This window comes from Erythrolamprus reginae, chromosome 2 (genome assembly GCF_031021105.1).
Source record: "Erythrolamprus reginae isolate rEryReg1 chromosome 2, rEryReg1.hap1, whole genome shotgun sequence".
Lineage (NCBI taxonomy): Eukaryota > Metazoa > Chordata > Lepidosauria > Squamata > Dipsadidae > Erythrolamprus > Erythrolamprus reginae.
The window spans coordinates 202,226,518-202,251,597 of record NC_091951.1 but is presented as its reverse complement, the minus strand read 5'-3'; the positions used below and the strand labels follow the sequence as shown (position 1 = coordinate 202,251,597).

General features: G+C 43.1%; 1 protein-coding gene across 2 annotated transcripts in view; it reads left to right on the top strand.

Annotated features, from left to right (window-relative positions):
• Positions 1–25,080, top strand: part of FGD1 (FYVE, RhoGEF and PH domain containing 1) — a 101,907-nt gene that overhangs the window by 37,785 nt on the left and 39,042 nt on the right. The gene's annotated exons all lie outside the window — the stretch shown is intronic.

Sequence of the window (25,080 nt, the reverse complement as noted above, 5' to 3'; positions counted from 1 at the left end):
TTAAAAAATACCTCCTGCGGAGTGAGACGCCTTCCAGTCTCCTGGACTTAGTCGATCGCTTTTCCCTTAAGAAATTCTACGGAGCGATCTTTTCGGCGCGAAGGCCTTCGCGCCCTTTTTTAAATCTAGGCCTCTCGTGTTGGCCTCCTGCCAGCCGCGTAGGCCTCAGTCCACCGCGTGGATCCCGGAGCGGGCCTTGGGGGTCCCAGGCTAAATTCTCCACCGGCTAAGCCTCCAACCAGAGTGCCTTGGTTTACTTAATTATAAAGTTTAGGGAGGCTGGCCCCGCTGGATTTGGGGGCACGAACTCTGGGTTTGCCCAGATTGTCCTCACTCTTCAGCAGCTTCGAGGCCTCGAAGCAGGATCCATTCCTCTTGGGAAGTCCTTGAAATTCTTCTCCTTATTATTTAATTATTGGCTCAGCCTTGTCTTCTGTTAATTGTCAGACTATGGCTTCTTTTCCCAAGAGAGGCACAACTAAAGGTCCCAGAGAGGCCAGGCCTACTGGCGATGAGATTACTAGCATCCCCCAGGCCTCTTCCTCCTCTTCTCCAGGGGCCCGCCCCCCGACCAAGGTCACCAGGGCCGAGAAGAGAAGGGACCTAGCCCTACAAAAAATTCATGACAAATCAGCAAAACGTTTGAAAGTGCAGGCCCAAGTAATCAGTAGTCAAGACCCCCCAGAGGCCTCTAGCCTGCCTCCTTCTGGGGTCCCTGTGTTATCTCTGGATGAGCCAAACCTAGACAGACCCCAACCTAACCTATGGGGCATAGGTCCAGAGGAACCAGATATTATTGAAGATTCCCCCCAGCCAGGATCCTCCCAGGCCTTTAGGGATTCTTCTGCCATTTCTGCTGATATTTCCAATTTACCTCCTGAGTTCCAGTCTATTTTTGCTGTGTTGTCCAAAGCCATTGATGCCAAACTCTCCACCATCAATGCGCTTCCTCTACCTCTTCCTCCTTCTCGTCCCTCCCGCCCCTTGGGTTCTTCCCCAGCGGTCAGAGCTCCTATTCAGGATGATTCAGATTCCTCCCAGGATGAATACGAGGAGATGGAGGATGATGAGGACCCTTTCCAGGGATTATCTGATGATGAGGAATCCCAAATAAAGGTTCCCCCTCCAATTACTATTTTCCCCTCTCAATTATTCAAATCTCTTCTCCTCAAAGCTAGAATTTCTACGGGATTAGCGGCCCAGGAGAAACAAGCCTCCACTTCCACTGATCCCCCGGAGGAGAATTTACCTTACTTCACAGAGGAACAGGAGGATAACGAGGTAATTCCTATGCCTAAATTGTTTAAAGATGCCTTACTCAAACAGTGGGAATTTCCAGCCTCTGGCCTTAATCCCTCCACCAAGGACAGAAAGTTGTACAAACTTTCCTCTTCCTATGAGGAACTTCTATCCTTTCCTAAACCGGATGAACCTGTCAAGATTCTTCACTCGGCAGCGGCTGTGCCAGGAGAGGCGGAGGAAGTCCTCCGCCCAGAGGACAAGCGCATTGAGCAAATGCTCAAAAGGGGATTCACCTCTGATTCCTGGGCCATTAAAAGTTCTGCAGCGGCTTCCTTTTTTTCCAGAGCCATGCTGCTGTGGCTTCGCCAACTGCAACAGCATATTCCTCCCGATGACTTGAGAGGTCAACAAGACTTCAACAAGGTCTTTGCAGCTGCCCAGTACGTGGCTGATGCCACATTGCAATCTACTAGATTTTCTGCTAAGTCTATTGCAGCTTCTACAACGGCAAGAAGACTCCTTTGGATTCGCCCTTGGCAAGCGGGAGTTCGCCAAAAGTGGCAGTTATCCCAGGGCCCCTTGAAGCGCGACCTGCTCTTCGGTGATCTTCTGGATCCACTCCTCACGGAAACCACGGACAAGAAGAAAGTTTTGGGTCCAACCACTAAAAAGGCTACCAAAACGCAGTCCTTTCGTCGCCCAGGGCGCCAGCAAGACCAAGCGGCGTCCTATCAGAGGTCTCCAGGTCAGTATTCCCCCCGCTTTCGTTCCCAAGGTAGGAACTCCAGGGGTAGAGGGTTTCGCTTCCAAAGGGGAGCTTCATCTAACAGGGCTTCAAAGAAACCTAGATGGTAACCTTTCCTCTATTCCCATAGGGGGTCGCCTAGCTCATTTCGCCTCTAATTGGCGTTTCACCTCCAAAGACCCTTGGGTCATTGACACTGTTCAAACAGGTCTTCTTTTAGAATTTGTTTCTCCTCCCCCAAGACGTTTTATTTCCTGCCCTTCTCCCAGGTCATCCTCTGATTGTAACCGTATGGAGGAGGCCATTTCTCATCTATTGTCCATCAGAGCCATTCAACCGGTCCCTTCCGATCAGAGGGGCCTAGGTTTTTACTCCATTTTATTTATGGTTCCAAAGTCCTCCGGAGGTTGGAGAGCTATTTTGGATTTAAAGAAACTAAACCTATTCATCAAATATAGGAAGTTTAAGATGCACTCCTTGCCTTCTATTTTGGCCGCCATCCACTCGGGAGATTTCATGACTTCCTTGGACCTCACTGAGGCCTACCTTCACATTCCTATAGCCAAATGCCACAGAAAATTTTTACGTTTTTCTTTTCAAGGCAGGCACTTCCAGTATAGGGCGATGCCTTTTGGCCTCTCCTCGGCCCCTCGGGTCTTTACAAAACTCTTGGGGTCCCTGGCGGCCTATATCCGGGCGTTTCCCATTCACATTTTATGTTATCTTGATGATATTTTGATTCATGGGAACTCCCTAGAGAAAGTGAAAACAGACCTTTCTGTTACCATGTCAGTCCTTCAGGACCATGGATTTTCCATCAATTTTGATAAAAGTCATCTCCAACCTTCCACATCCATTGCTCACCTGGGATCCATTATTGATTCAGAATCCTCCCAGGTGTTTCTCTCTCCCGAGAGAAAACTCAGTATAGTGGAGTTAATTTCTAACATTTTATCTAATTCTTCAGTATCCATAGTCACTCTATCTTCCCTTTTGGGGAAGATGGTGTCATGCATAGGCATCATTCCCTGGGCTCGCCTTCATGCTAGGGAACTCCAGTGGCTCCTGTTACCTTTTCAGAGATCGGGGCACAGCAACTCAAATCGACGCATTGTCATCCCACTGAGTGTTCGCAGATCCTTCAAGTGGTGGAAGTCTCCGGCCATGGACAAAGGATCCCCGTTCAGGTGCCCGGATCAATTTGTCATCACCACAGATGCCAGTCTATCGGGATGGGGCGCCCACGCCCAGGGGATGATAGCCCAGGGCACGTGGTCCCCGGAGGAAGCTTCCAGGCCAATCAATTGGCTAGAGTTAAGAGCCGTTTCCCTGGCGCTGAAGCATTTCTCTCCTCGCATTCCCAACCGGCACGTTCTCATTCTCACCGACAACATTGCCACAAAAAGCCATATCTGCAGACAGGGGGGCACGAGATCCAAGGCTCTCATGAGGGAGGCCCTCAAGTTGGGCCTTTGGGCGGAAAAACATCTCCAGTCGCTCCTAGCCGATCACATCTCCGGGAGTCTCAACGTCCAGGCGGATTGGCTATCCCGAGCAACGATAGACCCAGGAGAGTGGAACCTCCATCAAGACCTGTTCCATCAAATCACCCTCAGATTCGGCCTACCAGTCCTGGATCTCTTCGCGACCAATGCGAACGCCCAACTCCCTCGCTTCTATGCCAGATTTCCATCCCCGGGAGCGGAAGCAATCAATGCCCTCCGGAGTCCATGGCCTCCAGGCCTACTCTACGCATTTCCTCCAATTCCAATCCTCCCGGACGTGATTCACAAGGTCCTCACCGAGAGGGCCCGAGTAATCTTAATCGCCCCTCATTGGCCCCGCCGGCCCTGGTTCGCGGATCTCCAACAGCTGTCCGTCCAGGACCCTTGGCGACTCCCCGTTTCGGGGGATATGCTGCGGCAGGGGGCCTCTTTCCATCCAGACCCGGAGTGGTTCCACCTCACCGCCTGGCTGTTATCAGGAGAGATTTAGAACTGCGTGGCCATGACCCCGATTCAGTGGAGGTCATCTTAAAGGCCAGAAGGGGCTCGACCAATCGAATCTATGACCACACGTGGTCCAAGTTTCACCAGTGGTGTCTACAGGAAGGTTTCTCCCCTCTGTGCATCCCCATACACAGAATTATTTCCTTCCTTATGCAAGGCTTCCATAAAGGGCTTTCCACCAGCACCCTCCGGCGTCATCTGGCAGCCATCTCATCTGTCCTGGGGGGCCCCCGCAGACAGCCTCTCCGATCCTTCCCTGAAGTTCAGGAATTCCTCAAGGGCATAGCCAACCTCAGACCTTCCAAGGTCCACAGGTATCCATCCTGGGATTTGCCACGGGTTCTCCATTCCCTCACGCAGGCTCCATACGAACCCCTAAAATCGGCATCCCTCAGGTACCTATCCTTTAAGGTAGCTTTCCTGGTGGCTATTACCTCTGCCCGACGCATTTCGGAGCTGGCTGCCCTCTCAATCAGGCAGGACCTTTGTCAATTCCATCAGGACAAGGTAGTTTTGCGACTGGACCCCACCTTCTTACCCAAGGTCAGTTCCATGTTCCACAGATCTCAGGATATTGTCCTACCTTCCTTCTGCCTCCAACGAGACCATCCCTTGGCAATTAGATGGCACACCCTGGATCTCATCAGAGCGCTGAGAATATATATCCAACGCACAGGACCCTTTCGAAGGTCAGAAGCACTTTTTGTAGCCTATCATCCCAGAGTCATGGGGGCCAAAGTGTCTTCAACAGTACTGGGCCGTTGGATCAGAGGGACTATATCTAAGGCCTATGAGTCGGCCTCCCTCTCCGTTCCAAGGAACATCACAGCGCATTCCACCAGGAGCGCAGCCACCTCGGCCGCTTGGGCGACTCAAGCCCCGTTGGAGGAGGTCTGCAAAGCAGCCACTTGGGCCTCGCCCAAATTCCTTCATCAGGCACTACAAGATTGATTCTTACGCTTCAGCGGACGCTGCCTTCGGCAGAAGGGTACTCCAATCCGTTATCTCACACGATAGCAATCTAATCCCACCCTAGGGACCATCTATTGGGTATGTCCCATGTGACTGCTGGACCCGCTCCTTCAGTACGGAGAATAGGCGTTGATTGCTTACCTGAACGCCTCTTCTCGTACGGTGAGCGGGTACAGCAGTCACTTCCCGCCCTTGTATGTGTCTTCTTTACCTTTCTATACTTTTCTTCCTCTAACAATGAGAGTTGAACACTACAGAGCTTCACAACTGAGCCTAGTCTATGGATTCGCGAATTCTGGGGAAGGGGCGGATCCGGCAAGCTTTTTTAATACTAGGCTCAGTTCCATCGGATTGGACGTGAGCAACCCATGTGACTGCTGTACCCGCTCACCGTACGAGAAGAGGCGTTCAGGTAAGCAATCAACGCCTATTTTGAGCCAATAGTACTCTGTATCAGTTCCGTCCTATTTGAATAGGAGAACCTTGTGCAGGATCTTGTCAAAGTCTTAGTGAATTTGAAAAGAGTGAAGAAATAGCATCCCCTTCTTTCCTTCTTTTTAAAAATAATCTTTATTAAATTTCTACATATAAAAACAATCAAAACAAGCAAGACATACAAAGGAAAAAAAGAAAGAGAAATGAAAGAAAATAAACAGACAAATCAGCTCGATATACACATAGTTATTTGCTTATCATCAGTTAATACTTTCTTTCACTATATACATATATTTATTTGTTGCATAAAAGACATAATTTGTCAACCATATTGTTGACTATCACTATCAAGCAACCTAATATTAAGTATTTGTATCTAGTATGTGGAATTGTGTGTTTATTTTCTTCAGTTCTGTATACCATATTGTATTCATTTTGGATATTTCTGAGGAAGGTACAAATTCATTTTTAGGGGTTTTATGTTCCATCGATTTATGGTGCAGTGTTTCTATATTTTCATTTTATTTGGGTACAAAAGGAAGGATTGTCTAGTTTTACTTTTCCTTTAGGTTTTTAATGTATTTTTTTCTGTTTGAGCCATTAGCGTGCCCTTCTTTCCTTATTCACCAAATAGAGTTCATTTCTTCCCTTAATTGTTAAGCCAGCCAATGTTAAAAAAAAATTGGTTGTGGTGGTGGTTATGGAACAGTATTTTAAAATTTAAATGTGTGTCAATATTTTGCTATGATTAATAATGTTAAAGTGCTAGTGCTGTTACTATTTTGCAACCTTCTGACAAGTAAAGTCAACAAAGAAGCCAGTTTCAATTAACAACCAGGTTACTAACTTCTCAATTGCAGTGATTCACTTAATAATTGAAGCAAGAAAGGTCGTAAAATTGGGAAAAACTCACTTAACAAATGTCTTGCTTAACGACAGAAATTTTGGCTCAGTTGTGGTCGTACATCGAAGATTCCCTTTATGTGTCATCTTACGGATTTTGGCACCCTCCCAACACAGCTGTCAGAATATTTATTTTTGGTTCCATTGTGTTAAAAGGAGGAAGTAAGGGTGACAATTTTGTAATACAAAGCCATGATGCACCTAGTGTAATTGCAAACAGATGTTTTCCCAGCAGATACTGGGGGAAATCCATAAAACAACCTAACAAAGTTGCCAGTAAAAATACATATTTGCTAATTGGGATTATAGGATTAGGGTTTGTGTATCATTCACTGTTCTTGATTCTCAGCAGTGGAGCATTTAAGGCAAAAGAGCATAAGAAAGAAATGGTTTAGGCTTGAGCCATTTTGGGTTCAAATGTTTATTGTATTCATTGTGGATATTTCTGAGGAAGGTACAAATTCATTTTTAGGGGTTTTATGTTCCATGAACATTTTGGGTTCAAATGTCAAACTCATATAATGGGTCCTCAGAGAGGGGGAGTATATAAATCCGATAGATAGATAGATAGATAGATAGATAGATAGATAGATAGATAGATAGATAGATAGATAGATAGATAGAGTAGATGATAGACAGACAGATAGATAGATAGATAGATAGATAGATAGATGATAGACAGACAGATAGATAGATAGATAGATAGATAGATAGATAGATAGATGATAGACAGACAGATAGATGATAGATAGATAGATAGATAGATAGATAGTGTAGATGATAGACAGACAGATAGATAGATAGATGATAGATAGATAGATAGATGATAGACAGATAGATAGATAGATAGATGATAGACAGATAGATAGATAGATAGATGATAGACAGACAGACAGATAGATGATAGATAGATAGATGATAGACAGATAGATAGATAGATAGATAGATAGATAGATAGATGATAGACAGACAGACAGACAGACAGATGATAGATAGATAGATAGATAGATAGATAGATAGATAGATAGATAGATAAAAAAGAAATTTCTACATATATTGCCCATTTTACCAAAAGCAACTCTGAATAGCACAACAATGAGATAAAGGCAACAATGTAAAAAACCCACAGGTATAAAATGTAAAAATCAATATTAATAAGTATAATACAACAAAAAAGAAAGAAAATTAGGAACAGCCTGCATGACAAATATAAATAGGCAACAGCATCATTTTAGGCTTTTTCTTAACAATTTCCTCTTGGACTCTTTCAATTCTCTGTCATTTTGACAAAGGGCAGATCCACTGAGCTTCCTTGGCTTGGCATGAAGAAAGCCTACTAGGTGCTTCCTGTGTATTCCATGTCTGTCTGTCTGTTTGTATTTGAGAGAGACTGAGGGTGGCTTCAGGTGCTACACTGTGGAATGGGTGCTTTCCCCCTTATGCCCCCAGGCCATGCTGTGGCAGGATGCCTTTCTGTGCATAGGGGAGTGCTTGAGATCATGGGCTCCGTACTAGCAATCTTAAGGCTCCGAGTCTGAATCTGTTTTTTTCCTGTTGGATTTCAATCTGGTCTCTGACATCTTTACCTTCCCCTCAGTCCTCTTTTTGATGGAAAGGTGACCAAAACCTCCCATACTTATTCCTGTGCTTTTTAAATTGATTGATTGCGTGGTCAATCCAGGGTTGACTGGGACATTTTTGCTTAACTCTCATGAAACTGAAAGTGGAACTGATGGGATTCTGTTGACGCTACAACAGTTGTAATTGTGAGAACCGGTCATGGGTCACTTTTTTCAGTGCTGTTGTAACTTTGAGTGGTCATTAAGTGAACTATTGATGGTTTTTAAAATTATTATTATTTAGGGAATTTGTATTGTTGCCTATTTGCACATGGCGACTCAAGGCAGCTTACAGAATGTAAAACCTCCTACAAAAACAATAAAATGAACAAAAGAAGAGTCATATAATAAATCAATACAATAATCCCCTATCCTCCGCCCCGGCAACAGCACCTCACACAAGCCATTTAAGGGGCTCCATCCCACTTTGGGTTCCCCAGGCCCGCTGGCATAACCAGGTCTTCAGCACCTTCCAGAAGAATATTAGAGCGGGGGCCATTCTAATCTCTGGGGGATGATGTTACAAGGAGAGGGGGCCACCATGGAGAAGGCCCTTCTGGGTCCCTCTAGATGTATCTCCCTAGGACCGTGATGGCAAACCTCTGGCACGCATGCCACAGATGGCATGCAGAGCCGTATCTGACAGCACACAAGCCGTTGCCCTGGCTCAGCTCCAGCACTGATTTCCGGCTTGCATGGAGGCTCTGGGAGGATGTTTCCGGTCTCCAGAGGGCCTCCAGGAGGGACAGAGAAAGCCATTTTCGCCCTCTCCAGGCAAGCCTCTGGAGCCTGGGGAAGGCAAAAAAATGGGCCTATTGGGCCACCAGAAGTTGGGGAACGGGGCATGTGCGCATGTTTGGGGGTGGGACAGCACAGGGGGGTCACTTGTGCATGCACAAGGGGAAGGGCATATAGGGCAGCATTGAATTATGGGTGTGTGCACACACGTGGGCACGATAGCATGTGTGTGTGTGCTTTTGGCACCGGAGGAAAAAAGGTTCACCATCACTGCCCTAGGACTAGGGTAGGGGACGGGACCTGCAACATTCCCTGCCAAATTAACATTAACTCTACAATATATTTTATATGTGGCTGAAGAAAATTCCTCTTCACTCAATGTAGCCCAGGCAAGCCAGAAGTTTGTTTGTTTATTTGTTTAATGGATTTCCATGCCGTCCCTCTCCGAAGACTCGGGGCGGCTTACAACACATAAAAAACAGTAAATTACTATAGCAATTAAATTAAAAATTAAATAGCTACCTAAAATCCCAAATATTAAAATCAGGTTGGACAACTATGTTTTAAAAGCAGTCCGAATTGGCTTTCACTAGTTTATTCTAGATTGAGCAAATGCCCCCAGAGTGAGTTGCAGTTGGTTTGATGAGGAGTTGAGCTGCCGGGGAAGGGAGGCCTGCTCTGATAGTGGAGCCCAATGGACATGCAGAGTTCCGTCCGTCACAGGGAGGGTGGACATAGATGGGCAATCCACCAGAGCACAGATTCAGGCAAAAGAGATGAGACAATAGCAGGGAGGCAAGAATGGCTTACAACAACCCAGGAATCAAGCAGGAGAGAGTTCCCTAAGCCAGCTGACTGGGGAATTCTGGGAGTTGAAGTCCAAATATCTTCAAGTTGCTAAGGTTGGGAAACACTGCCCTAAGCCATTGTGATGATGTAGCCAGAAGACAAAGAGGAGAGCAGGAAACTAAGTTGTAGGAACAAAGATCCAACACTGGAGACTTCTTTCTAATGTCTTTGGTGGCAGCTGTAAAGTAGCCTTAGCTCAATTTATGGAGAAGTTCTGGCTTTTTGAGGAGGCTAGCTGATTGCTTTTACTCTCTTTTCTGAAGCTGTTTACACAATTTCAGGCTAGGCACCCTGCCAGGATCTGAGTCTACTCATATTATGAGTGGTGATAAGTTTACCTTTTACCTGCAGGCCTGGCCACCCTCAGATGATTGATTGCCTATTGGCTCCCAAGCTTCACTTCTCCTGCCTGCACATCCCAGAGAGTTTTTGCTTCTGCGCATGCACATGAGGGGACGCTCGGGTGCACGTGAGTTCAGCGATTTTTTTGCCTCCGTGCATGTGCAGAAGCAAAAAAATGCCCAAAATCTCACACACATGCGCATCCTCTCACAAAATTTTGCTCTCTGCGCATGCACAGAAGCAAAAACATGCAGGAAAGGAGAAGTGAAGCTGTGCGCCGGTAGCAGTGAGAATGTGAATCCGCCCCTGCTCCCAAGGCTGGCAACGTAATGAGGCACTTCACCCTCAGTTCTTGAGAAGTATGAGTAGGCCACATGATTCATCACTTAGTCACATGGCAGAAGAGTCTAAACTGCAGTGCAAAGGACTAAATTGTTTGTCTTGCACCTTCACTATTGGATATTGTATTTTAATCCTATGAAAAAAACCTCCTATTATCACCATCTTCCCACCACCACCACCACATCATGCATATATACTGCTCAAAAAAAATAAAGGGAACACTCAAAGAACACATTCTAAATCTGAATGAATGAAATATACTCATTGAATACTTTGTTCTGTACAAAGTTGGATGTGCTGACAACATGTGAAATTGATTGTCAATCAGTGTTGCTTCCTAAGTGGACAGTTTGATTTCACAGAAGTTTGATTGACTTGAAGTCATATTGTGTTGTTTAAGTGTTCCCTTTATTTTTTGAGTAGTGTATTTAAATACCTCTACCATGTCCTATCCATTTCTCCCTTTCCTTAAGCTAGTAGGCTTTAAATTTTCTTCCCAAGGAAAGACCTGTGGTGTTTGAGCACAGCTTTAAAATTGTGCACAATTTTCCAAGGGTTTGACTGCTCAGTGATTAGTATAAAGGAATCCAATGAAGGTAGTTTGAGCCCAAGTATTTTCTTGTAATCTCTGGCATGGAATTTGCTCCATTTGCAGCTGTTGTACCCTGGTTGAATAGTTTCGTTGAGCTACCCCCATTAATGCAGTATCCCTCCCCTGTTTGTACCAGGTCACTACTTTATCATAATCTTGGAAGTCACAGAGGTGACTTGATTTGCTTTGTCTTTTTGATTAAGCAATACTTGTCGCCCCCTTAGATTTAATCTTTAAAAGTACATATTTGCAAACCTTGTCAAATCTTCTTTGTATCTTCCTTTCTAATAGTAACGTGTACCTAATGGCAATGTTTTGTTTGCTTATTTGATATCTATCTCAGATCCCCAAGATGGTCTACATAAAATAAAACAATACAATGACATGGGGGCTCTTCTGACTTCTTCTGACATGTGGCATTGTTCTCCTTTGCCCTAAAAATGTAAATCTTTTTACTGTCCAAGGGTGTGTGTGTGTGTGTATATGTCTGTACGTATATGTACCTTTGTTCAGCAGCTGCCAAGGAAACTGGGATCTTCTCTTGCTCCAAACAACTTTCTTTTCTAGGGTAAGAAGAAATCTTAATTTAGTCCAGTTTCTATTTCTGGTAGTATTCAGCCCAACATCTGTAGTTATAAAGACCTTTGAAAGGGTAGTGCTATCCCATCTGAAAACCATCACAGCTGTAAGACCCCTTGCAATTTGCCTACCGAGCAAATAAATCGATAGTTGATGCTGTTATTATGACTCTGCACTACATCCTACAATATCTTAAATCTCCAAAGACTTACGCAAGGGTCCTCTTTATAAACTTCATCTCAGCATTCAATACTATCATTCTGGATATTCTTCTAACTGAACTAAATCAGCTAGCTGTATATGATCACACTTGTAAATGGATCATAAGTTTCCTAACAGACAGGAAGCAGTGGGTGAAACTAGGCAAAATCACATCAGATACCTGTACAATTAGCACAGGGCCCCCCCAGGGCTATGTGCTCTCTCCTCTCTATACACCAATGACTGCATCTCAAAAGATCCCTCTGTTAAACTACTGAAGTTTGCAGATGATACAACAGTGATTGGTCTCATTTGAGACAATGATGAATCTGCATATAGACAGGAGGCTGAGCAACTAGCCTTGTGGTGCAGTTAGAAGAATCTTGAACTAAATACAGTGTTCCCTCGGATTTTCGCGGGTTCGAACTTTGCAAATATCCTATACCACGGTTTTTCAAAAAATATTAATTTAAAAATACTTTGCGGTTTTTTTCCTATACCACGGTTTTTCCTGCCCGATGACGTAATTCGTCATCGCCAAACTAATAATTTTTGCAAATAAATTACAAAAAAAATAATTATTGTTAATAAATAATTATGTTTATAAATATCAGGATTACTAAGTGTCTTATTCAATGGTGAATACCAGTAATAATGGTGAGTAAATGGTTGTTAAGGGAATGGGAAATGGTAATTTAGGGGTTCAAAGTGTTAAGGGAAGGCTTGTGATACTGTCCATAGCCAAAAATTGTGTATTTACTTCCGCATCTCTACTTCGTGGAAATTCAACTTTCGCGGGCAGTCTCGGAACGCATCCCCTGCGGAAATCGAGGGAACACTGTACACTCAAAACTGTAGAAATGGCGGTAGATTTCAGGATAAACCCTCCTATAGTACCACCTCTTACAATACTAGACAGTTCTGTACTAATAGTACAGACCTTCAAGTTTCTAGGTTCTATCCTATCTCAAGACCTAAAATGGACACCTAACATCAAAAACATCATCAAAAAACCCACAACAAAGAATATTTTTTCTGCACCAACTCAGAAAACTCAAACTTCCCAAGGAGCTGCTGATTCAGTTCTATAGAGGAATTATTGAGTCTGTCATCTGCATCTCTCAATTGTCTGGTTTAGCTCTGCAGCTAAACAAGACAGACGCAGACTTCAGAGGATAATCAGAACTGCAGAAAAAAACAATTGCTACCAACCTGCCTTCCATTGAGGACCTGTATACTGCATGGGTCAAAAAGAGGGTTGGGAAAATATCTACAGGCCCCTCACATCCTGGACATAAATTGTTTCAACTAATCCCCTCAAAACGACACCATAGGGAACTGCACACCAAGACAACTAGACACAAGAGCAGTTTTTCTACTGAATGTCATTAATCTGCTAAACAACTAATTCCCACAACACTGTCAAATTATTTTCTGTATTACTATCACTCTTCTCATCTTTCCTAGTACCTAACTCTTCTCACTTATGACTATAACCATGTTGCTTTTATCTTTACAGTTTATATTGTTTTATTTGCTTCCTAGTATAATTTGACTGATAATTAGTAACCTACGACTATCACTGTTATATCTGATAATTCTTGATGAATGTATCTTTTTCTTTTATGTACACTGAGAGCATATACAGGTAGTCCCCGACTTACGACGGGGATCTGCTCCCACGGCCCGTCGTAAGCCAAGTTTGGTGTAAGTCGGAATATTCCGATTTACATGAATATTTATTTATTTTATTTATTTATTATTTAGATTTGTATGCCGCCCCTCTCCGAAGACTTACACGGCGGCGACTTATTCCGACTTACACGGCGGCGGCTTCTTCAAGGGACGAACAGCTGCTCCTTCTCGGTGCTGCGTTGCTGCAGCCTCCGAGGCTGCCGCCGCCGCTGTCACCTCTGTTCGGGCGAGGGGATCTCCGTGGTGGGCAGCCATGGAGGCTACAGCAACGTAGCACTGAGAAGAAGCGGCTGTTGGTTCCTTGAAGCCGCCGCCGTTCGGGCGAGGGGATCTCCACAGGGTCTCCGAAGCCGCTGCCCACCGCAGAGATCCCTTTGCGTGAATGGCGGTGGTGGTGGCAGTGGTGGCTTCGAAACTTTCCCCGGGTTGTCATAACAACGAAAAGTGGTATGTCGGGGACGACGTAACCCAGGGACTACCTGTACACCAAAGAAAAATTACTTGTGTGTCCAATCTCACTTGGCCAATAAAGAATTCTATTCTATTCTATTTCTGTATGGATTCCCAATTGCCTGAATGGCTTTTCAATGGTAAAAAACATAAGGAAACCACACGTATACATCATTTTGGACTGTTTGTCTGGTTTCCTCCCTAATTTTGAGTAGCTGGACAGCTGGAGATTGTGCCCAAAAGTTCTATTGCCAAGGAAGATAGTTCTTAATTGAATTTTGCTGCATTTTATGCAGCCATAGTTGCATAGTTGCTTTTTTTTGGCCATAGTTATGTAAACCACTGCAGGAGTTAAGTGAATCTTGTGTCAGAAGGTTGCAAAGGGTGATCACATGCTCTCAGGAAACTGCAACTGTCATAGACGTGAGCCAGTTGCCAAGCATCCAAATTATGATCATATGCCCCCCACCCCCCGGGTTGTGGCAACAATTTTAAGTGAAAAATTGTCAGAAATCACTTTTTTCAGTGGTGTTAACAACTTTGAACAGTCACTAAATGAATAGTTGTAACTCGAGGGCGACCTATACAGCTTTTGAATGGCAATGGTTTTGATTTATAGGTAGCCATAATAAATGAACTGCATATAGTTAATATAATTTCAGGCCTCATTAAAAGTGACAGATCTAGTAGTTATGGGGAAGACTGCAAGGATTTCGTAGAGCAGAATTTGTTATCATTTCTGTGTATCCTGCCTTCAAAAAACTGGAGTAAGCCTGTCTAGTTCCCATTTTATCCGTACACGAATCCTGAGAAGAAGATTAGACTGAGAATTATTTTGGATCCAATATTATTTTGTGGCTTGGGGTGACCCCGTAGGGAATTGGAGTGCCACCTTTGGTAGTCCTGGACCACGTCTATTACTTCGGTACTCCATTACCTCTCCTAAATTGTTTGGCAAATTCCTTATCCCTGTTAAGATCTGCCTCTCCTCCCAGTTATTGTAGCTGGTGGGCTTGATAAAGTTAATATTAGGGATAAGGCAACACTTGGAAAATATATAACCACCATTAAGGGCTTTCTTTTGCCATCCCGGCCTAGAACATACAGTTTTGGCCTATAGAGGAATCATGGGTTTAAGGAGCCATCATGAATCTCCCTTCCTGTTTCATCTCTCTGTTTGCAAACACCACCAAAAAACCCCAGATTAATTTTCCTTGTTCCAGGTTAAAGGCAAATTGGGAATCTTAAAATCTGCAAGTCTTAAAGCATCTCTTTTTTCCCTCAAATTGAAAAGCATGGAGGGTTTTCAAGGAAGAAAATAGATGTCTTAAGACTTCCAGATTTTAAGATTTTTCAATTTGAGGCACTCCAGTTATGATATAACATTGTCGGTCATGTGCCAATCTTTCCACACATGTTCACACATAACAAACAAACATGCACATATATTTAATACATCTATTGCCACAAGAAAATAATTACTCGTGTAAGAGGTAAGGGGAGAAGACATTGTTCTGGACCTTATGCTTAATCATTATTTTCTGAACATTTTTTAAATGGGTTGATGTATTTTTTTAATCCTTAAGAATGGTGGTTTACTTTAATTGTTTTGCAAGATTTGAATGTGATACTTTTCTCCTTTGACTCAGTATTTGTAAGATACAGTACTGCATTAACCTTCATTTTTGTTTTTCATGGTAGTACAGTGGTACCTCTACCTAAGAATGCCTGTACTTAAGAATTTTTCTAGATAAGAACCGGGTGTTCAAGATTTTTTTGCCTCTTAAGAACCATTTTCTACTTACAAACCCGAGCCTCCGAAACTGTAACCGGAAAAGGGGCCTCTCTAGGAATCTCCTGGGAGGAAACAGGGCCAGAAAAGGCAGGGAGAAGCCTCCGTGGGGCCTCTCTAGGAATCTCCTGGGAGGAAACAGGGCTGGAAAAGGTGGGGAGAAGCTTCTGTGGGGCCTCTCTAGGAATCTCTTTGGAGGAAACAAGGCAGGAAAAGACGGGGAGAAGCCTCTGTGGGGCCTCTCTAGGAATCTCCTGGGAGGAAACAGGGCCTCCACCCTCCCTATGTTTTCTCCAATTGCACACAGTATTTGCTTTTACATTGATTCCTGTTCTGTCTGGGTTCCCCCAGACCTCAACACCAACTGGAAAAAACAGCCAGACACTCTGGTAAAAGCAAAAGTACTTTATAGCTGGAAAAAATAAACACAGAGGAAAAACTGTTCTTCCCAACAGACAGGCTATAATACTTTACAACAGAGTCCTGATGTCCAGACAATACAGCAAGCTTCTTGCTGGCACACCCACCCCAAGGTTTCAGTAGTCAAAGGCACAAACCAGGATTCCAAGACGCCAAAGTTCACAGCCAGGTCCCAAGACTCTCAAAGATAAAACTCCACAAGCCAGGAAGGGTGGGTCTGCCTTTTAGCCTTTCCAAAGAGCACCACACCCAAACCCAGCTGTTGCCTCTTTAATGCTGAAAGTACCTAGCCAATTGGTCCCTTCGCTGTGTAGCTCTTCTCTGTCGCAGATCAATTATGGCTTGTGCATTTTCCTCTAAGGAATCCAGGCTGCTTGCTGGGGAGAGCTCCCTCTGGGGGGACTCTGGCTGTCCTCCCTCTTCTTCAGCCTGGGATTCCTCCTCCTCGTCTGCCTGCACCTCCTGTTCCTAATCCTCTCCCTCTGAGCTGGAAACCGACAGAAGATCAGCCATTCCCTGAGGGGCCTCAGACGGAACCACAACAATTCCTATGGGGAAAATTGCTTCTTCTTACAAACTTTTCTACTTAAGAACCTGGTCACGGAACGAATTTAGTTCGCAAGTAGAGGTACCACTGTAAAATCTATGCCGGTGATGGTGAACCTATGGCATGCGGAGCCATATCTGATTTTTGACCTTTTTTTCATCTGTTTTTGCTCTACCCAGGCTTCAGGAAAGCCTTCCCCAGGGTTCAGGGAAGCTTCCTGAACCCTGGGGATGGTGGAAAATGGACCAATGGGGCAACCGGACATTCAGAAACAAACTTCTGGTTGGATCGTTTTTCACCATCCCCAGGCTTCAAGAGGCTTCCCTGAACCCTGGGGACGCCTAAAAACGGGGCAACCAGAAGTTTGGAATCTAACTTCTGGTTGGCCTGTTGGGCTCTTTTTTGCCATCCCCAGGCTTCGGGGGTCCAGAGGCTTCAGTGAGGCCTGTGCATGTGCAAGGGGCAGTGCAAAGGGGGGGGGGAGGTTGTGCGCATGCATATGGAGGCAGAGCGGGGGTTGTGTGCATGCATGGGGGGAGGTCATGGGTGTGTGTGCGCACATGCACACTCTTTTGACACACATAAAAAAAGATTCGGCATCACTGATCTATGCAAATAAAAGAATTCACAGTGTCTGATATGCTAATTTTCAAAGAATATAATAGAGCAGTTGTCTGGGTAGGGTTTGATGTTGTTAAGTTATTTACACATTTATTGAACAGAATAACAAATACCTGTACACATTACATGCCCTTTATATGGATTGCTTCTCTTTAAGAAGAAATGAAGCTTCCATTGTTAAGAAATCAAAGGTTTTTTCAGAAGAAGCTTTTTTTGTACAATTCTGTTTTACATAAATATCTTGGAAAAAAACCCACCAAGTTTGTCTATTTGCAGCCTTCATGTTTTCCCCCCTTTTCTCTTTTTTTTATCTCTCTCTCACACACAGACAAAAATCAGCAAAGAATTTCTTCTATCAGTGACCTTTGATAGAAAGCAGTAGGAACAGATTGTCTGGAAGCATTCAAAGAACTTCCAGCATTCCTCGCTCCAAAGGTGGCTGGCTGGGAAAGGCCGATAAGTGACAGCAGAGGACTGTTTCTCCTTCTCTAGACTGGGAGCTTTCCAAAGTGGACTTAGAGGTCCTCTGAGGCTTGCTTCAGCTAATATAGTAGTTGTGGGTCTTACTGAGTTACAAGGGTGTGGACTAGAATACCTTCCCTTAGTCTCTGGGGCAAAGGTGTCAAACTCATATCATCCATGACATATTGGGGTAGAGGTAGTGATTTCTGACAATCTCAAAATGGGTGAACAGGGCGGTAGGGAAAGCAAGTAGGATGCTTGGCTGCATAGCTAGAGGTATAACAAGCAGGAAGAGGGAGATTGTGATCCCACTATATAGAGCGCTGGTGAGACCACATTTGGAATACTGTGTTTAGTTCTGGAGACGTCACCTACAAAAAGATATTGACAAAATTGAACGGGTCCAAAGACGGGCTACAAGAATGGTGGAAGGTCTTAAGCATAAAACGTATCAGGAAAGACTTCATGAACTCAATCTGTATACTGTAATCTGGAGGACAGAAGGAAAAGGGGGGAAATGATCAAAACATTTAAATATGTTAAAGGGTTAAATAAGGTTCAGGAGGGAAGTGTTTTTAATAGGAAGGTGAACACAAGAACCAAGGGGGCACAATCGGAAGTTAGTTGGGGTAAAGATCAGAAGCAACGTGAGAAAATATTATTTTACTGAAAGAGTAGTAGATCCTTGGAACAAACTTCGAGCAGATGTTGTTGATAAATCCACAGTAACTGAATGTAAACATGCCTGGGATAAACATATATCCATCCTAAGATAAAATACAGGAAATAGTATGAGGTCTTTTTCTGCCGTCAATCTTCTATGTTTCTATCGTGCCTTTTCTTATTTGCTAAAATGTGGGTGGGCGTGGCCAGCATGTGATGCATCTGGCCTGTGGACCGCGAGTTTAACACCCCTGCTCTAAGGTCCTGTAAGAGACAAATATCATTATGAGAAGCCTTTCCTTTGTATATTTCTTTTGAGAGGGGACATTTATTTAAGCATGCTTTCAGTTCCTCGTTCTTTAGGATCCAATCAAGCCTCTGCAATGGCTTGATTGGGACTCTTAAGACTGCACTGATGAAGATTGAATTGTATTGGAAATGTTCTTGCAAGCGAAAATTGGCCAAATTTATAGGACTGACTGCAATGTGGCCTCTAGCTCAAGTAGGCTCAAACTGCAGGTAGGCCCCACAAATTGAATTACTGTAAACTTCAGGATTGGTTCCTTTTGGGGATTATCACATTGTGCGAAGCTCACTATTTGGAGCTGTGTATGTACATTGTACATGGATTAATGTTTGTTTGCTTGCTTGCTTGCTTGCTTGCTTACTTACTCAAACTACTATATCTCTAAGTACCTAAGTCCCAGCCACAATGCTTCATCCCATCTTTGTTTTCTTATTCATTATTCTCCTTTCCTTTAATTTAATTTAATTTAATTTATTAGATTTGCATGCCGCCCCTCTCTGGAGACTCGGAGCAGCTCACAATAACAACAATGTAAACAAATCTAATACATTAAAAAAAAAAACATCTAAAAACCCATTATTAAAACCATACAACACATACCATACATAAATAATATAAACCCAGGAGCTCAATTTCCCCATGCCTGACGACATAGGTGGGTCTTCAATAACTTACGAAAGACAAGGAGGGTGGGGGCGGTTCTGATCTCTGGGGGGAGTTGATTCCAGAGGACCGGGGCCACCACATAGAAGGCTCTTCCCCTGGGGCCCGCCAGACGACATTTTCTTCCCCCCTCTCACCTCTTCTCCTAACTAAAAACCCTTATCCACTAAAAGTTCCATATTCACCTATATTTACTTTAAAACATCAAATTATGATTTTTTTAAAAGATATTTCAAATTAATGTCACTAATAGGGAAGAGAGAGTAAAATTATTCCAATTCAAATTACAAGGTTTCCATGTTCAACAATCTATATTTACATCCAATTTATACTTGCTGACTTTTAGAGGGACCAGGCTGATCTTATGGACTGAGATGGTGTGAGAACCTTAGCAGTCTGTCTTCTCCAACAGGTTTGCTTTTTAATGACTGGGGTTCTTTTATTTATTTCTTTTCTGATGCTTCAAATCCTTTTGCAAGCTCTTCACACACACCCACATTGCTTAGTGAATGGGAGCCCTTAGAAATCACTGTTTACTCATTAAATTAATAGCGGTCGTGGAAAATAAACTACAGCTTAATACACCAGGATGTGCATCTATGTTGAGCGCTGTGTTTTGTTTAAATGGACAAAAGCTGAGCAGAGTGTGCCGTCATGTAAACTTGTTCATCAATGTGCATAGGAGTTGAATGCCATTTTATTTTTATTTATTTTTTACTTTGGGTCGCACCTTAGCCTGGAGACAGAAAACCTACCCAGTCTTTCTCAAACCTAGACAATAGGGTTAGGCATCAACCCAAAGAGTAATGCGGAGCTGGCATGGGTGTGCAAACTCTACACCTCTAGAGAGTGTAGAGTTAAAGAGGGTTTTTTTTCAAGCTTGTAGGAAAATAGGCATTTTGAGTTAAAGAGCTACTGATTGGGTCATCAGCAGGTGTGTTCTGAAAGAGCTTTTCAGCTTTGGATCCAAAGCTATACTCATTTCTAGAAGGTAAGTCTTTTGTTGCTTCTAAGAACCACTGGACAGGAATTATTATTATTTATTAGATTTGTATGCTGCCCCTCTCCGAAGACTCATATCTACCGTATTATATTATATTATATTATATTATATTATATTATACAGTATTATATTATACAGTACTGTATTATATTACAGTATATTATATTATATTATATTATTTATTGGATTTCCATGCCGCCCTTCTCTGTGGACTCAGGGTGGCTTACAAAATGAGAACAATACAAAAAGGACATGTGAGAAACCCAAGGTTAAAACTAATCTAAAATTAATCTAAACCCCCAATTATTAAAAACAATCATTCACATTCATTCCATTACACTCAGATATATATATATAGTTGAACAGAATATCAATGCTCAGCAGCCCCAAGCCTGCTGGCAGAGATGAGTTTTTAAAGCCTTACAAAAGTCTATTACTATAACTCTTTTATATCACTCATACCTGTGAATTTAACAGTTCTTTTTGACTACAACTTCAAGACCTTCCAACCAACCGAGCCTCAATGCAAAACACCCTTAAAATGTGGAAAATACAGTGGTACCTCTACTTAAGAACTTAATTCATTCCGTGACGAGGTTCTTAAGTAGAAAAGTTTGTAAGTACATAGAAGCAATTTTTCCCATAGGAATGAATGTACAGTGATCCCTCGATTTTCGCGATCTCGATCTTCGCGAAACGGCTACACCACGATTTTTCAAAAAATATTAATTAAAAAATACTCCACGGTTTTTTTGCTATACCGCGGTTTTTCCCACCCGATGATGTCACTCTCTTCCTTCCTTTCTCATCTTTCTTTCTCTCTCTCTTTCTCTATCTTGCTTCTTCCTCTCTCACACTCTCTTCCTCCCTCTCTCATCTCTTTCTTTCCTTCTCTCTCTTTCTCTATCTCTCCCCCTTTTGCTCTCAAGCGGCGGGCGGCGGGCGGGCGGGCGAGCGGCGGCGGGCAGCAGCGAGGAGCCGAAGATCGGGGTTTCCCCTTTGCGTGGGCGGCGGGGAAGACCCAGGGAAGGTTTCTTCGGCCGCCCAGCAGCTGATCTGCTCGGCAGCGCGGCAGCAGCGAGGAGCCGAAGATCGGGGTTTCCCCTTTGCGTGGGCGGCGGGGAAGACCCAGGGAAGGTTTCTTCGGCCGCCCAGCAGCTGATCTGCTCGGCAGCGCTGCTGCAGGAGGACCTGTGTCCGAAAGCCGGTGAGAGGGGTGGATCGGGCGGGCCGGCGAGCGGCGGGCGGGCGGTAGCGGCGAGGGCGCCGGACGCGCTGGGGGGGCGGGGGCAGCCGACATTCAAAGCAATCTTTGTCGGCTTCCGCACTTTCATCGCTCCCCGGCTCCACCATCTGCGCATGTGCGGCCATGGAAAAAGGCGCGCATGCGCAGATGGTGTTTTTACTTCCGCACCACTATATCGCGAAAAATCGATTATCGCGAGAGGTCTTGGAACGTAACCCTCGCGATACTCGAGGGATCACTGTAAAAGCAAATAATGCATGCAAACCCTCGAAATTTGGGTGGGAGGAGGAGGAAGAAGAGGGACAGTCGCTGCTGAAGGAAGAAGGTAAGGTGAGGGGAATTTTTAAAAATCCAAAATTTGAAGGCTTAAAAAAAAAAGAGGGACTTTGAGGCGGTGAGGAAGAGTACACGCTTCCATACACCTGGCACGAGGCTGCCTCCCGTACACTGCGCCAGAGAGAGAAACCCAGGGGGAATGGCAGGAAACTGGCTGGGTCTTCGTGCTCCTCTCAAATTTCCTGGGAAATTTTTCTGGGCAAAAAAAATCTTGAACACCCAGTTCTTATCTAGAAAATTTCTTAAGTAGAGGCATTCTTAGGTAGAGGTACCACTGTACTTTGCTTTGCATACTGGAGCTAAATGTAATAAACCATGGTCTTTCCACCCCAAAATCTGCTCTGAATTACCTTAATGTTTCTTAGTGGGAGTATGGAGGTGAGAAATTGTTTGCCATTGTTTTTTGTTAATTACTGTACCTGGGATTTAGAAATCCCTGCGGCACAGAGAGATCCTTTTACAAGTCCCATAAAGCTTAGTTGGCCCAGACATCTTCAGATAGTCTATATATACCCTCCCACTCTTTTCTTTCTCCTGCCAGGTTGAGGGCAGAGGGGTTTTTTCCCTTTTCTTCCTGGAAATACATTCCACCGTGCTTCATATTTTCCTATGTTTATCTTAGGAAAGTATATACTGTTTGCTTTCTTACAAAACATGATAAAACAATGAAAACAGGCAGCCTTCATTTTCAACTCTCTGAACCCCTCCCCCCAGCTTTCATTCTTTTATTAACTAATTACAGAAAATGAAGGGGGGGGGAGATAATAAAAGAAAAGTTTTTTAAAAACCACCAGGCGCATACTTTAAGTGCATATGTAAAGTTGTTCATTACACATTTTGGTGAATAGAAACCCTAATTCTAATGGTTGGTGGATAATCTACATTGATAAGTTATTGACACATAAATTGCTGGTGACATCAATTCTTCAGGCCACTGATTTATTGGAGCCACATGTTTGTATTTTCTGTCCTGAACAGGAAGTCATTTAGCTGTAAGTAAACTACAGAAAATCTACTTTCTTTGTCCAGATGTCAATGTCCATGCAATAGGAATAAACTCCCCCAAAATATGAATATCTGAAAATACTAAATCTTAAAAGTTGACTTAATGCATGTAATTATTTCTACCCTAAATGGAGCCATTATTGGATATCATAGAAATATGTATTTAAACAAAGTATTAATTTCATTTCATTTCCAGCGTCATAAGCATTTACTCTAGGTTTTTTCTTACGGTACACAAAGAACCAAATTGGTATGACGGTTAACACACCAAGATAGAAAGTGATCTTGGACTAGCCACTTTCTCTCAGTCCTTAGGAAAGAGATAATGGCAAACCGGTTTCAAAATCATGTCTAGGCATGAGTTGACAAATCCTCAAAGGCATAAAAAATGTTATAATAATAAAGTCATTTCCGAAATACTATTTCTTGTTGGAAAATATGTAGCCTAAAATATATTGAAATTATTTGGTTGTTCTAGTGTTTAAAAAAATCAGCTGTTGTGTGTTAGGATTACCGAGTGCTGTATAGCATTGTAGAGTAGTATACTGTATAAGTCTTAAGTGGTATCACTACTGCTATTAAACAAGGGGCAGGTTAAAAGGTGGGAATGGATTTAATCTTGCAAGTTTGTTGTGATGGTAATGAAAGTTTGAGAAACCAAACAGGTTCTAAGCATACTGGAAACATCAGGATGGTAGTTTAGACTGGGAAACAAAATAAAATATTAAAAATCCTAGAGGAAGGTAGTGGCAAATAGCTTCCCTACTTTTCCCAAGAAAGCAATAGGGATATGTCTGTGAAGTCAGCAGGAGCTGAGGTTGACTTAAAGCAGCTTTTTATCTGATAGGTAAGGACAATTTTAGGAATTATATACGCTGCTCTAAAGAATAAAGAGAACACTTAAACAACACAGTGTAAATCACATGCTGTTGTGCACATTCAACTTTGTACAGAACCAAGTATTCAATTAGAATATTTATTTCATTCAGATCTAGGATGTATTATTTGAGTGTTCCCTTTATTTTTTTGAGCAGTATATAGAGGGAGTAGGAAGATAATAATAATAATAATAATAATAATAATAATTATTATTATTATTATTATTATTATTATTATTATTATTAGATTTGTATGCTGCCCCTCTCCGAAGACCTAACCCTTGACCTAGACCTAAGATCTAACCCTTTGGCTGCATTCACAGACCAGGTTAAGTCATAACATGATTTGCTTTTCTTTAATGTGTCAATCATATCAAGCTGTTATGGATTATTCTATATTAAATCATGAGTTAACATGATAGAGAAATTAGATCTTTTCTCTGTTAGGCCCAAGAAAAAATATGCCTCATAGAATCTTTCCTCCGAATTCTGTGAGGCACTCCCATTGGCTTTCATTCATTTTTACTTCACAGGGGACAATACTTTCAGAACATCTTTTTCTCTGGAAGAGGGATGGGCAGAGTTCATGCATTCAATCAGGCCATCATCTGTATTCTTTGGGATTAATATTTTATGTGAATGTAGACATTGCAAATTGCAAAGCAGTTGGGGGTCATTGGCAATATGCTCAAACCATGGTGAGTGAGTAACAGCTTAGCATATGGTGCGAAATTAGCTGGAGAGTTAAATTTCTTCTTCCTTCTTCTGTCACCCACAGTGCCCAAATTTCTCCACCTACTCCTACTTACTAAAAAGTGCAAATATAACCAGGACTCATAAGAATGAGCAGTGAAGTGTGTAGCTAAGAAGAAATCAACATCTTGTGAGCTGGAAAATTGTAGCATGCGGTTCAACCCAATTGTCACCCAGTAGCTTCTTCCTGGGCGATAGTCTTGCCTACTTCTGTGTTTGTTTCGCCACCCCAATCAGCTTCTGAACTGGGTGGAGTGAGAAATGTTCTGTGTGACTCATGGCCAGAGGGTTAGTGTGATGGGATATTGCCTGCACTGCCTCTAGTTTGTTGATCTTTAACAGAAGTAGTGCTCTGAAAACCCTGGGATGGAACTCTATTACAGCCCTTCCAAAGCTGGCTGTGTTTAGCAGGGATTTGAAAGGTACTTGTGCTTTGTGTTTAGGGAATGGTACAGAACCATTTCCCTTGAGAGTTTTCCCAGCCTTCACCTTTCTTGGAATTTTTCTGGAAAACAAAGACTTTCTGGCCAAAATAAGGTATCTTTTTTAACTTTACTTAGATGTCGTTCTGATTTGGCTTTGTTAAATTGTTTTGCCCTTTAAGGATCCTACATTTTCTTCATGCATTTGGCTTTAAAACAGATTTTTTTAAAAAAGTCATGCTTTTGTTC